The following is a 16,327-nucleotide window of genomic DNA, read 5'->3' on the forward strand; positions in this document are numbered from 1 at the left end:
GTGACTTTCGAGATACGTCGGCGATACTAGGCTTTGTGGTCATTTTGTCTCGGCTCTGGTTCTAGCCTTGGTGATATATTAGTTGATTCATTGGAAAGGAGATTCTCGAAACTATTAGTGTCTAGTTGGAAAGGAGAATATTTAGCACCATCAGATAAATTATATGTGAGCATCTGGGTACCCAGCCTCAATCGTACCGATGTATTATGGAAAGAATTCGGGTATCCAGTCCCATCCTTGACCATAATGATGTATTGTGGTGAGCATTCTGGTATCTAGCCTAGGCCTCGAACGTATCGATGTATTATGGCGAGCATCCGGGCACCCATCCTCTGCCTCGACCATACTGATGTATTATGATGAGCATCTGGGTACCTAGCACCGGCTTCAACCATAGTTTACCCAATCCTGACCTTGCTATATCAGGAACTCGGGCGAGTACCTGGTTAGCCAGTTCCAGCCTTGGCCCCTAGAAAAATCATGGTTAATTAATTCTTGGGGATTTTAGTTTGGAAATGACATGGTTCTTCAGTTCTTGGCATCACAAATTCTTGATTTGTGTCCTTGATAGTTGTAGCTATTTCGTGTATCCGATGGGCTTATGGGGGTTCATCCGAGTTTATTTATTTAAACTTGCACACAAGTATTCTAGCTAGGCTTATGGGTGCTTGGTCGGGTATAGTTAGTTGTAGTTATCTTAGTACCTTTGGGTTGTACTTGTAGTTGGTACCTTTGTATTGTACTTGTAGTTGGTCTACGTGGTAATTGTGTTGGATTGTGGGGTAACTCCCTTCTAAGTTCAGTCAGAGTAGTTCCTAGGTGATGGCGGGGTTAACGTTCCCTGTTAGCACTGTATTTTCCTTAGTAGACTCCTATGATGCTTTCTTCTTTATAATAGGTTGTTGGATTGCATTTCAGGTGCATTCTATGACTCTATTCCTTTATCTGTCTTCCAGTCTTCTTACCTTATTTCTAGTCATTATTGTGATAATTCATGATTAGTTACTTGTGTAGTATTTACCTGATTATATATTAATTATACTTGTTTTATCTCTGGAGATCAGTCGGCCTATGCCTACTGAGTATCATTCATTTGATACACATACTACACTTCTGCCCACTGCAGATTATAGTACAAGTTATCATCGTTGATTTGGACTAGTGTGGAGCAGCTTCTGATTCAGAGATTTGGTGAGTTTCTAGTGTCCGAAGTTTCCTATTTCCATCTATTCCTGCAAAGGACTAGTCTTTACTCACTTTCAAAGACTATATGTACTTATATTATATTTGTAAAAGCCTTGTACTCCTATTTTTCTTTAGATGCTCGATTACTAACTGATGTTAGGTCTTGGGGTTGTTTCTTATGTTTGTCTCAGTTGTTCTTTCTCTTCTCTTTAGCACTTACTTTCAACTTTGTTTATCCATCTTCTTCTTGATAGCTCATTGCCTCTGATTCTGGGCTAAGAGTTAAGGGTTAGGCTTACCTAATAGTGGGTGTTAGCAGGTGCCATCACGGCCTGAGAAATTATATCATAACAAGTTGGTATCAGAGCCCTAGATTGGCTAACATTGTTGGTATGAGGGCAATTTCTAGTAGAGTCCTTTTTGTATATGATAATCAAAGGGAGTGGGAAAGCTGCAGTAATTCTTTGGAAAAGCCCTGAGAATCGGTGCGGAGAGGTCTGTATCCTATTTTCGAGAGGATACGGGGCAATTTTAGGGAATTTTGTTCTTGACTCCATATCGTGTGTCCTTGTTTTGAATAATCTCAAAACTAATCATTTCAAATCCACTATTTCTTAGATGGATAACATCGATTTTTCAACGGACTTGATTGGAGTGTCATCAGGTACAACCAGAGTTTTGGCAGATAGTTCTCAGGCTAGAAATGGGTTAGTGGTACCAAAGAAAGTTTTGTCCTCAATATCAGACTAAATCATGGAATATCTTTACTGGTCTAGGAATAACCCTACATCATTCTTATGAATCTGGATATGAGTGGGGAGTTCATTAGGGGATTATCTTTACTGCTCTATTTGGCATCAGAGCATTTGATAGCAGCTGGGTGTACCTTTTCCCAGATTATTAGTCACGTGAGGGCAGTGGAGCAGGCATACTTTGATGCTTACAGAGGTGGTGGTAACATGCCTCTCCATCAGCATAGTGGTGAAAGTATCCCACTTTAGAGGGAGTATCAGTTTGGCGAGGGTCATCTTCCTTGTTGATCCATTAGGCCCACAACTATAATACCTCAGGCCCCAGGCAGTTTTGAGGCAGAATATAGGGTTTACACCGAATAAGGTTTAGGTTAGGCTTGTCACAGTGAGTATATTGGTCCTTCTGGTGTTGGATATTATCCTATCCCATTTGGGTCCTTTCAGTGCGATGTTATTAGTGACAGTTGCTATGGTAGCCATCCCTATTAGGGTAGTCCTAGTGCGGGCCAATGCTTGAAGAGATCAGATTCGCTCCTTTTCTATCGCGATTAGGTTATTATAAGAGGTCAGTATTAGGGTGTTGTGACTACGTTTCACTTGACCACTGGTCCCAGGAGTGCACCAGGCGAGATTCGATATTTCTATCTCCTCATACTTATCACACCAGAGTTATTGGGCCTTGTCGTACCTGTGGAGAGCTTGTTCATCAATCTAGAGATTGTCCCCAGTGTGGGACCCATGCAAAGTTTGTTCAGCTAGGTCAGTATCATGGTTTATTGTCGCCTCCAAGTAGAGGTAGTCATCATAGGGTTGCTAGGGATGCTTCAGGTGTTGAGGACGAGGTCGGTCACGATCCATTCCATGCTTCCATGAGGTAGTCTGAGGCTGAGGATCCAAGTATCAGTGATATTTGCTTGATTTCCTTGTTTTGCTTTATATTGTTCATTTGGTGTTATTTTGGGGTTTTCATATCCGTACGGGGCTATTTGGCTTGCTAGTTATCTCATAATTGTTGTGGCTGCCTTATATGGACTTATGTATGTGTGTTTTAGCTCTGTAGTTAATTTCTTTTAGTAGTAGATCAAGTAGGTCAATTTTCTATTTTGAGTAGTGGTGGTTGAGCAACTCCCCATGTCTTTCCTAGGCGATATTTTTTTTAGTTTGAAGGCGGGCTAATTAGCCTTCCCTTTCATCTCCCTTAACATTGATTTATCTATGGTGTTCTTCTTTGTTACATAGGTGGCTAAATCAGCTTTGTTTGTTTTGAGAGTTGTGATAATGTTGGATTTGAGTTGAATTAAAAGGTTACCTTAGTTGTAGGTTGTCCCGATGGGTTAGTGTTTGGATAGAACTTCTTATCTTTGTACATTGCTGGTGTTGCCTTAATTAGTATTTCTCTTCGGCTATCCTAGTTTCTTGGCTTAGACCCTACCTTTATCACTAGGTATTGTTTGGGTCGGTTCTAGGTTGTAGGTTGAGGTTTGCTTTGTTAGCCTATATTTTTGGATTCCTTATGGTAGTCCTAGTTGGCTATCTTTTCCCATTTGCCTCAGTCTTATTCTTAGTTGCACGTTGTGGTCCGTTCGTTCAATCTTTTAGGCATTGTATCTTTTAAGAGTTTTAGGTGCCGGTTATAGCTTTTTAAGACTTTGGTGTGTGTGATCTCCTATTTTTTCTTGTTACTATTTTTATTAATTCTCTGTGGTGGTGTTGGTGACTCTCGAGGCTTTGTCAGTTGGTTAGAGTTGGAGCAGGGGTTTTCTTTAGTGGTTTCTGATATATAGCCTAAGATGGGAGGTTATAGGATGGTGTCAAAGTAATTCGTGGAGTGTGGGATTTTAAGTTTGTTCAGGATATGAGGTCTGTCATTATCGTATTTGGTGGCTTGGGGTGTTGTGAGTGGGAGTTGGTGCCCTTGGACCATTATCAATCAGTTTTCCTTATTTGTGCCCGCCTACCAACTTGGTTTCCATTGGATTAGGATGGTTAGCTAAGACTTAAGGCGGTAGAGTCATATATCAAAACATGATGCTACTTTTTCTGAAGTTCCTATGATAGGAGTAAGTCGATAGAGCTGGACTCAATGTTCTCTTGTCCTTAGTGGGGTAAATTGATCTTTTGAGTAGAGTGTTCAGTTTTAGAAGGTGAGTTCAGTTGGATTTTTTGATTTTGAAGTTGAGATGGGAATTTTTGGCCTTGCCCCGGTTCAGTTTCCTTGTTTTGGTTGTTGTCATCTCTTGAGGTTCAGTTGAGTTACGTGACTTCCATAAGGTTGTGCGGTGTGGTTCAGTAAGCAAGTTTAAGATGGTATTGGTAGTATTTAGGATAGCTAATGACTGGCAAAACGCCTTTGGCGGCTAGAAGAAAATGGATTTGGGGCATAAGGCATGTATCTCAAATTATGAGTTGAATTGCATTTGTCATGGTCCTATGTTTCTCCTTTGGTAGTTTCGGTGTAGTTAGGCTTCCCTCAATAAATCTGGTGTTTTCAGTTAAGTTCGGGTTGATTAGGTGGTAGTTAGAGCCCATAAAGGGATTTAGAGAAGTTTTGGGAGTCTAAAAGGAATTTGAGGATTTTCCTCTCATCTTGAGTTTTGCAATGGCGTCATTCAACCCAATAGAGTGTTCGTGGTATGGCAGAGTGTGAGGGTCCGCTACCCTCATCCTTTCATGCCTCTAAGCTATGACTATACTTTTACTTTTGCAAACGAAAGTTCTTTTAATATTGGATGTTGTAATGATCCTCTAGGTCATTTTCTTAATTCTTTGATCTTTTCAGCATTTAGAGCTTTCCTACAGCGACCCAAAGTCATTCATGACTTACTAGCATTGACAATTCGGTTGTCTGGTCGTTCGTTTGGGCTTTATGCTCATTTCCCTCTTTTGGAGCTTTTATAGCTTAAAAAGTTGACTTCAGTCCTAACTTCACATAAATGACCTCAGAACAAAATTCTGACAGTTCCATTAGCTTCAAAATGACTAAATTAGGCTAGTGGCATAGTTGGTATGAGTATCGAGGCAATCTATACGAGTTTGGGATAATTTGGCGCTTTTGACATTAAAATTTGGTCTATGGTTGACTTTGGTCAACATTTTTGGAAAATACGCTCAGATTGAAATTTCGTCAGCGCGGCTAGCTTCAGAATGTCAAGTTTAGTCTAGAGCGACCCTTCGTTCGCTTCTTGAGGCTTTCGGTCTAATCCCGAGGTCCGTTGTGGAATTTGGCTTAAAATCACACTTAGGTGTGGAACTCACTTTCCGTTAAAATGACCTCTTATGAAAATTTTAAATGCTCCATTGAGTCCAAAACATCAAATTTTATGGGGTAGCATATCTCTTTTGTGCGCATGGGGTTCTGAATGAATCCCGAGCACCACATCCATGTTTTTTCAAAGCTCAAGTTTGAGCTGGTGGAATCTTTGCTGGTGCACCTTGAGTTTCTCTTCATGATCACGAACCTGGTCCCCACATTAACGGAGAAGAGGAGGTTTTCCCTTCGCGTTCATAGACTTGGTCCCCACATTCGTGGAGAAAAGGAGCCTAACCTCTGTCTTCGCAAACCTGGTCCCTGCGTTCATGGACAAGGATAAGGTTAACCCTTCGTGTTCGCAGACCTGGTCCTAGCAATCATGGAGGCCTGCTGAGTGGTCCTTTAATTAAGACCATCAGCCATTTTCAGCCCGACTTCACTTATTGTTTTTCCAATTTTCAGAGCTAGGAAGCTCCAAATTGAATGATATAAGAGTCTAACTTCAAGAGATTTTCACGAGGAATCCGTTAGTGAGGTAGAAAACTTGAGGGGAGTTTTCTTGTGAGTTAAAATCCCAAATTTATCGGTTGCTCTTATTATTTTCGAATAAGATTTGCTATGAAATTTGAAGTTTGATTTTGTGATCGTTTTAACTTTGTTTTCAGCAAATTCTTAGGGCTAAGTTGTGGGGGGGTTTCAAGGAATGTTGTGGTGTGATTATTTTCATTCATTGATGCATCGTTTGAGATAAATTACGTCCCTACGGGACTACCCACCTTCTTAAATTCTCCATTAATGGTAAAAATTATGCATGGGATGTTTTCATTGGTTTTGAGCATCGATATGTGTTGTAATTTGAAAAAAGATTTCATTAAGCTCAATAGCACCTTTTCGTGAAGTCAAATTCAGGATTCTTGGTGTAGGTCCACAATCCTGTTTTAGACCTAATTTTTGGTTTGTCTCCGAAAAATGTAAATTTGGTATCAAAAAGTCTGTATTGACGAGGTAATCACTTTTTTGTTAACATGGCAGCAATTAGAGGTATTTTTAAGGTCGGAAACTTCAAATTGGAGGATTCAGAGCACCTGTGTTTGGCATCAAGGTAGGCTACGGTCTTCCCCCTTTGACTGGACTCTATTAGATGTCATTTAGTATATTCTGCATGTAACTTTGGTAAGTGTTTTCCAAGATGAACATTCTCCTCATTCGATTCTGTTTTCTTGTCCCCAGGTGAGCTTTAGGATAGAATAGTCTCGTGAAATCCTTAGATTAGGTTGTGGGCCTTGGTGGTGGTATAGAACTAGCACTGTTATCGTGATTAGGATTGTTATTGATGGCCTTAAGGCTAGGTATGATCCTTAGGTGCTCTAGCAGGTGGTTATTCGTCCTTATAGTTAGGCGTGGCTTCCAGTAGGGCTTGTTTTCGACATCGCACATTAGTCGCAGTGCCAGAGACCTCTGTGGCTCGCCGTAGCCTTAGGTTAGGTTTAGCTTTGCTCGTAAGGAGATAAGATGGCATATTTTGGGATAAGGCATCGTATAGAGATATTTCTTCCCCTATATGATTTTGACCCATGTCTCGATTGTCTCACTTGTGTTTAGCAGTAGGCTATGGCTTCCCCTTCTTTAGATTGAGCTGGGATATGTGGAAACATAGTGAGATTATTGGAATTTGGGTTGGGTAGATTATTTTTATATATTAGGTGTTAGAAATCATGTTTTACCTTTTCATTGGGATTTTTGGGTAATTAAAAGTATGTGATCCTTTTTAATATTTTTTAATATTGTAAGAGAAGTTGAATGCTTATGATGTTGGTATTGTGGAGCAAGTTGGCCTTAGTATAGATTATAAACTGGCTTTAGATGCCTCGGCGTCTGTCCGACGGGCTTAGATCCCAGTAGAATGGTGTAGCAGACTAGTGCCTGGTAGTTTATCCTTAGCTAGGCGGTAACCTTGCTCTTATGAATTGCCTTATTCATAACTCTCTACGAATGCAACTTTCGAGATATGTAGGTCATACTAGGCTTTGTGGTCTTTTTGTCTTGGCTTCGGTTATAGCCTTGTCAATATATCAATTGATTCATTAGGGAGGAGTTCTCGAAACTATTAGCGTCTAGTTGGAAAGGAGAATATTCGGCACCATCGGATAAATTATATGTGAGTATCCGGGTACCTAGCCCCGGCCTCTACCGTACCAATGTATTATGGTGAGCATCCGGGTACCCAGCCCCAGCCTCAACTATACCGATGTATTATGGCTAGCATCTGGGTACCCATCTCAATCCGACTCTGGACACTTCATAATAGATAACAAAGCCGCCTATTCCCTTGGGTAGGGACAACACTAGAGCAGTAATCAACCTCATTTTTAGCTTTTCAAAACTTTTCTCACAAGCGTCTGACCATTGGATCTTGGCCTTCTTTTGATTCCGCTTAGTCAATGGAGATGATATAGATGAAAAACCCTCAATAAACCTTCAGTAGTAGCCAGCCAAACCCAATAAACTCCTTATGTTAGTCGGGGATGTGGGCCTTGGCCAATTCTTTACTGCCTCAATCTTCTGCGAATCAAATTTAATACCTTCACTAGATACAACATGGCCTAAGAACGCCATAGAAGCAAGACAAAACTCACACTTCAAAAACTTAGTATACAACTCCCTATCTTTGAGAGTTTGATGAACAATTCTGAGATGATTGTCATGCTCCTCGTCACTTTTAGAGTAGATCAATATATCATCAATAAACATAATCACAAACATATTCAAATATTGTTTGAACACTTGATTCATCAAATTCATGAATGTTGCAGGAGAGTTAGTAAAACCAAAATACATAACATGAAACTCGAAGTGACCATATCAGGTTCAGAAAGTTGTCTTTGGAATATCACATTTTCTCACTTTTAACTGATGATAGTCTGATCTGATGTCTATCTTTGAGAAAGAAATGGCACCTAGAATTTGGTCAAATAAATCATCTATTCTAGGAAGAGGATACTTATTCTTAATGGTGACCTTGTTCTACTGACGATAGTCAATACACATCTTGAGGGAACCATCTTTCTTTTATACGAAAAGGACAGGAGCGCCACAAGGTGAGACAATCGATCTAATAAATCCCTTATCCAAGAGATCTTTCAACTGGTCTTTCAACTTGATGGGATCCATTCTATATGGTGAAATAGAGATAGGTTGTGTATTAGGAAGAAAATCAATCCCAAATCCAATCTTCCTTTCAGGAGGGACTCTGAGCAGATCATCAAGAAAGACTTTAGGAAACTCATTTACTATCGAAATTGACTCAAGGGGAGTCTCCACACTATCATCTCTAACTCAAACTATGTGGTAGACACAACCCTTGGAGATTAACTTTCAGGCCCTAAGGTATGAAATGAATTTACCCCTAGGAACTGTTGGGCTACCCTTCCACTCTATGACAAGTTTATTCGACACTGAAACATGAAAATCCAGGTTCTGCAATCAACCAAGAAATAATAAGCATATAGCCAGTCTATGCCAAGAATATCATCAAAATAAACCATGCTAACTCAACTAAGTCATCCATGGTATCCATGTCATATATGGATAAAGAATAATCTCTATAGACCCTCTCATCTAGAATAGACTCATGAACAAAGAGAGAAACACTAAATGGCTCAAGAAGACGCTCAGGAAGGATCTCAAACTTGTTAGCCACAAAATACAAAGTAGCACCCGGATCAAGCAAAGCATAAACATCAAAAATAAAGACTCGAAGCATACCAATGACAACATCTGGTGGGTTCTCCTGATCCTGGTGACTAGCCATCGCATACAGACGGTTTGAACCTTCGCATGTAACTTAAGCAGTGCCCCACTAGTTATCGCATCCTGTTGGTGCCGCAAAATAAGATTGGGCTCTATCACCCAACATCAGACACTCTCTCTATAAATAACCCACCTTACCATAGTTATAGAAACCCCTGGCACCCTCTCTGCACTCTACCAAATGGAACTTGCCACACTTGCCGCAAGGCGGCTTTTCCTTCAGACCTTGAGCCACACTTTCTTAGGATTGGGAACACTCAACCCTAAAATTTTGGTGACTCTGGAATTTCTGATAATACTTATAGTTGGGTGCAGGTGTACTCACTGATAATGGGACATAGTTAGAAGACCTCTTTTGAAAGAAAGATCTTTTGCTCGTACCTTATTTCTGCTTATTCTCTTTCCCAACTATTTTGGCCTTCTTGCTAAATTTCTCCTCTTTATCTTTATTTTTATCATCATCAACATTCTTCACATGTTTGCCCAAGATGGAGACAAACTTTTTCATCTTAGATCTAATATTTGGAATCATCTCCGGAGCATATCTAGACAACTGAATGAACTTAAGACTCCTTCACTGTCATCCCCTCTTGTTTTAAGTTAACAAACTTATCAACTTTAGCTTCACTCAATTCTCTAAGAAGGAAGTGATCAAGGAAAGTTCCCTCAAACTTATCCCAAATAATGAGATCATCATCCTCACCTCTTCCTTCCTCCTACTTGTTATACCAAACATTCGCCACATCCTTGAGATGTTAAGAAACAAACTCCACCCCTCAACCTCGGTAGCATGCATTGCTTTCAAAATCTTCCACATCTCATCAATGAAGTTCTGGGGGTCTACCTCAACCTTAGATCCTGTGAATATCGGCGGGTTCATCTTTAAGAAATCTCTAATCCTCACAGAAGTTGATGGCTCTTGAGAGCTAGATCTAGGAGTTGGTGAACTCTGGTTACCCCTCTAGGCTACCAACAGCGTGAGCATCGCAATAGATCCTCTGAATTTTTCCTCTAAATAGGAGAACGCTAATTAGTCGGCATTTGGGACACCTCAACAAGTCAACCCTTAGTCTCACACCAAAGGTTGGAGGCATCTAAGACTACGGAACCTCAATGTTGGCGGTGTTTCTCTAACTGGCTATACATTTAGGAGGAATTATCTGCAAACACTTAAATGCATGAAATAGGAAGGAGCTTTTATAGAGTTAAATTCTATCATATGAACTCTGAATATGAAGAAGTGAAATAATTCCTAACGTCCTATAGCATCCTGATTATAAGTGTGGTGTATGACATACCCATAAGCAAGCCTCTACTAGACACGGCTTCATAGACACCCTAGGACTCTTTAACTCTCTTCTCTGATATCAAGTTTTTCATGCCCTGAGAGGGTACTCTAAGAATGGACGGCCCTCGGAAACCATTTCTGGTCTTCAAGCAAACCACTTAATCCGATCACACATTTATTCACTTAGGAAAAGTCTTAAATAAAATAAATAATGACACTCGAGTGGGATAACATCTCAACAACTCAATCAAAAAAATTTTAAAAGCCAAATCAATCTCATAAATAATAGTCTTGAAATACTCAAGGTATAAAGTACCTCAACCTCTTAACTCTATACTAAAAGTAAGATTTAAAACTGACTCTAAAATGACTAATTTATCTCAACTCTGACTCTTTCTATGAAGCCTCTATCAACTACCAAGAAGGTGCCGAGAAAATTCCACAACCACCTCAAAAGGAACTACTCATAAGCAATAACTAAAATAAATGTGATTTCTCTGATGCAATGAGGTCTCACCACTAATAGGGAAAGGAATATAGATCTTCAATAAAGCGTTCGTTGAAGATCTCTAGCACCTATATCTTCATTATAAAATGATGCAGGCGAAATGTCATCAGTACATGAAATGCACAAGTATGTAAAATAGTTGGGGAGGAATACAATCAACAATACTTAATCTCATGTAACTCAACTCAAGGGACTCATTCTGAAATGACTCATCTTAACAAAGCATGAAGAAAAAATAATAAAATACTTTAAATGATATGCAATAACATATACAACTTAATAAATAAAAGTATAATATTTTACTCCTAGGGAATTTCTCTAACCAACAACCATCACTTATGAGCTAGTGATGATATAACGCTTTGCACTGTCGTTGCCGCAGTTGTCCAATACCTTGCCAGGTAAAGGAACGATCACCCTCAATGGATCTAGAATCAAGCAAAGTCCATCATTTGGAGACTTAGAGAGGACTCACACGAATCAACGGTCATAATCCTATCTGATGATGGCTACGTAGTTTATGGGGTTTGGGTTTCCTCTACTCTTACCCCATATCGGTGTTCTATACTATTCCCAAATTACTTTAATATGGTCATATTCATCAAGTGAGTAAAATGCTTAATTAACTCATTTTGTTGCTTTTGAATTTAGCTCAAAACTCAACTCATCTCAACTCAAAGAATGAATTTAAAACATAATTGAACTCCTCCACTCAACCTCAAAATAGATATTTAAAATGCTCAACTCCTTTATAAGACAATAATTCTCATGCTTAAAACAATCGTTAAGAGACTGCTCAATTCATGCTCAAAATGTTAAATGAAATATTTTTCAAACACAACTCATGCTCAAACTCCTTTCCAATCAAATATGTAAATATTCTTTCTTTAAACTCAAAATAGTGTATAAATGATTGATGCATAACTCAACTAGGGCTCATGTGAATACAAACACAAATCCATACTCTCAACAAAGCCCAACTCATGAAACTCATCACGGTATAATAAATATGTACACAGGAACACAATGAAATTTATATACAAAACTCAATAGAAGTTTTAAATAACTCAGAAACTCAATTTATGAAACCTCGAATCCACGTTATGAATACTCTTACATACATAAAAATCGAAGCAACGATCGAGACTCAAAGTAATTGTTTGAAAACCTTGAACCCTAGCTTTACTTCTTCTCTCCAATCGCTTCTCTCAAATATTACTACTGTGAATGAGAGGAAAATCCTATTGGGTATGATAAGGGACTGATTATTAGTCCCTAAATGTGAAGGATTTAGTTGGGAAAAGTGGGAGAAAAGACCGAAATGCCCTGCATTAAAACTGAGTCGGGCACCTTCATGAAAGGCCACCACGTACCGTAAAGCTCACCACGGTCGTAGTGATCACCGTGGTCTTGGACTTATGCTGGGTTAGGAGAGGTAGCTACCATGGAGACTACCACGGCTTGTGGTGGTCACCATGGGTTGGGGTCCTCCCTCGAAGTCCTTTCATGTCTTAAGGGTTTTGGGGGTTAGGTTCATATACGGCTTCATAGTCCGTGGTACGGACCAAGGTCCGTATAGCCCTCCGTGGTCCCTTTTCTCTTTATTCCCCTGATCCAAGGCATCTTCATGGACCCTCTAAATGAGTCATGAAGCGGAATACCATCAGTTAAGGATCTCGTGGTCAGCCTCTGACGCAAATTCTCTGACTTCTTAGAGTTAGATCAGGCTAGGGACTTCAGAGGTGTTCCAAGTCATAATTGAGGTATCTAAGCGAATTATGTAGAAAACTTTACGGGGTTGTCAATAACATAAGTCAAATATGATGTAGTTAAGAACCTCATTAAGCGAAGGGCAAATGAAAAAATTATCCCAACAATTCACTTGAACTTTGAATAATTCACTTATGTTGAATTATATTTAAAAAATGACTACAATTTACTTATGTAGGCTAGAGGGAGTATATGTGAAGATTAAATAGGAATGGGATAAAAATAAAGGTACATTTATCCTATAATCAATTAGTGAATATGTCCGCGCTTCGCAAGGTCACACAAATAATTTAATTATTTTTAAAAATTCTTAATCAGTTTCAAGAAATATTAATTTGTGGGCAAAACATGAGATTGTGACTACAATTAGGCATACATAATATTATTACATATCCTTTAGTAAAAAAAAATTGTTGGTAAGACAATAAATAATACTACTTTCTTTGTTCCAATTTATGTGACACTTTTCATTTTTCGAGAATCAAACAACTTAAGTTTGATCGGGAATTTGCACATATAGGATCTTAAAATTTTTTGAAATGAAATATATATATTTGTAAATTATGTAAAAAATATTATAAGTCACAATAATTGATGATTCAAAATTAAAAAATATATAAAAAATTTACAGTCAAAGATAAACAATTACGTTTTCTTTTCATTTTGCCCCTCTAATGTTTTTCTCTCCTTTTTTTTAATCCTCCATTCTCTCCCTCTAATTCCTCTGTCAAGACTAAGGGAATTACTTTTATTTTGACAAATTAGATTTTCTCGAAAAGAGAAAGAAATGTCTGTAATTTATTTATTTTTATTTTTATTTATTTTCCTTCTCATCCTAACTTGTCACTACTCACCCTTTTATTCAAATTTTAAATCATAAATCTCTTCCTGTAACGGTCAAATTTCAAATCATAAATCTCTGTTCGAACTTGAAAAACAATAAAATATATATAAAAGTGTAAGCAAATGAAAGATAAAGTATAATTATAAAAGAGTCATGTGAAGGGAATTACAGAAAGGAAAATTATACGTTTGATGAGTCGGGAAAATTTAACTTAAAAGAAGGGAGAGGAGGAAAGTAAAGCAAAAATCAAGTAAAAATGAAACTTTCAGCAAAGGAGATAGTTTTTATGGATTTGGAATAGTAATAAATATATAATTAAAAGGTAAGAGATTTAATCAGAATGTGGCTCTTCATATGGCCAAGTTTCAGCAGACATTTTAAAATGGTACTAATATTTATTTTTCATATTTAATATTTATTTAAACCATTTTTTTAGTGAAAAATGCTAAGTAAATTCAAAAATTTGAAAAAATAGATAAATTAATTTCCTGATCAATAAGGCATGTCACATCAACGGGCTTATGTTCCTCCTTTATATACCAAAAACTTGAAAAATAAATAAATAAATTTTCTGATCAATGAGGCATGCCACATCAGCAGGCTTATGTTCCTCCTTTATATATATATATATATATATATATATATATATATATATATATAGATAGATAGATAGATAGATAAATATATACTAGAGACATACAAATGTGTGTGGAGGTAATGAAAGCATAACCTTAATAATACTCCCTATTTTTATTTTTATTTGTCATTGATTTGATAGACTCATTAATAAAATAATTTTTGATATATGTATTTTACTATACTATCCATATTAATTGATGTATTGCATTAGATTTTTAAAAATAATTTAAAAAATAATATTTAATGTTAAGGATAAAATATGAAAAATATTTTGTGTTTATTTGATATGTCAAAAATGACAAATAAAATAAAAATCTATTTTAAATATAAGTAACAATTGAAAGTGAACGTAACGAATACTACAATAATAAACAAAACAAAAAAGTCTAATCGTAAGAAAAGTGCGCCAGAGGTTTAACTGCACATTAATTAATGAGAAAATCACATAAGGTGACAGCTCATTAATTAATGAGAAAATTAAAGTGACAATTCATAATATTTATTTACCACTATTTTACCCAATTTTATAAAATTATCCAAAATGGCCTAATTCAGATAAAAGGGTCATATTTGATGTAATTAATGTATTAGCCACAATTTATCGATATTTAGTCACGATCCACAGTTAAATCATGGATTATTAAAAAAAAATTATTGTTTATATATTTTTTTTCTTGCTCTTATTTAAAAAAAACTTTTTCCTTTTCTATTTTTTTCATTTTTTTGTGGAAAAATGAATATTTATATATTTTTATATTTTTTATTTATTAAGGTGAGAATGGATGATAGACAAATAAATATTGATACATTATAAAATTATTTATATAATTCGATGCACGATTATACACATTTATACAATAACGATATATTACATACAACATAATTATTTGTACATTATATAAACATGTTTATATACCATTTAACGATATTAATACATGTTTATACACAATTTATACATTATATATACATTAAAATATACATTACTTAATTATTTATACATCATATATACATGTTCATACACCATTTATATAATATCTATACATATTTATACACTATCTATACAACATTGATGAATTACATATAAACTACTTACCTGTTAGTGATTAAGAAAAATAAAAAAAAAAGTTAGTTGTTTAGCCATGGTCAAATCATAGCTAATAAAAATAAAAGCAAACAGTGGCTAGTAAAAAAAATAACGTTATATACCCACGATTTAACCATGGCTAAACAACGAATTTGGCTATATTTTATGTTATTATTTTCTTGACTATATTTTTTAAAACTAATAACTTTTGGTACATATTTAAAATTATCCCTTAATTAATTGCAGTGAGGTAATTAAAAAAAACATGAGGTTACAGTTCTTTTGTTTTGTGTATTTGAATCATTTTCTTTATGTATCGTCACCTGGTAATTTCATATATATCAGATTATGATTGAGATGGTCTAAAATAAAAACATATATATTTTGAAACTATGTAAAAAAATATTATAAATAACAATAATTAATAACTTTATGTATATAAAATGCATATAAAGAATTTTCGATCATAGAAATACTTAATTGACTGTCAAAATTCTAATTGTTGCATATAAATTGGGCGAAATCCATCGGTGACCCCCTAAAGTTGGCACCAACTTTCACTTAGACACCTCAACTAGGCGTTGTTCATTTTAGATACCTCAAGTAAGGCTTCGATGTGTCATTTTGACACTTTTTTGACAATCACCAAAATATATTAAGTGTGTGTAATGCACTCGTCTGACGTGTCAAAAGCAGCGAATTAAATAAAGACACGTGGCATATATATATATATATCAAAATAATTATCAAATAATGACTTTTGAATTAAAAAAATAACCAATCTCTTGATGACATGTGGCATTTTCAAATCCAACAATAATTTTTTTTTTTAAAAAAAATTAACAACTATCCAAATTATTCAATCTTCTCTTGCTCTATTTCTCTCTCAATTTTCTCTCTTCCAAACCATAATGAAACGCAACATGCATAACGAACACTGCTGAGGAGCTGCGAAGAGCAGAAGAAATCATCTCCCTGCAAAAAATTGGAATGATTCGAATGAAACTAGCCATAGGAGATGAATCTCCATTTCAAGAGCTACATATGGTCCAAAAATCAGACCAAAATAGTATGCATAGATAGAGTTCTCAACAGGCGATCTTTGACAAAATCGCCTATGAATCGCGGCAGCGCCGCCTTTAAAATTGAGGCACCTCCGGTGATATTCGAACCCAACAGCTACTGGGGTTTGTTCGC

Source organism: Solanum dulcamara, chromosome 1 (assembly GCF_947179165.1).
Source record: "Solanum dulcamara chromosome 1, daSolDulc1.2, whole genome shotgun sequence".
NCBI lineage: Eukaryota > Viridiplantae > Streptophyta > Magnoliopsida > Solanales > Solanaceae > Solanum > Solanum dulcamara.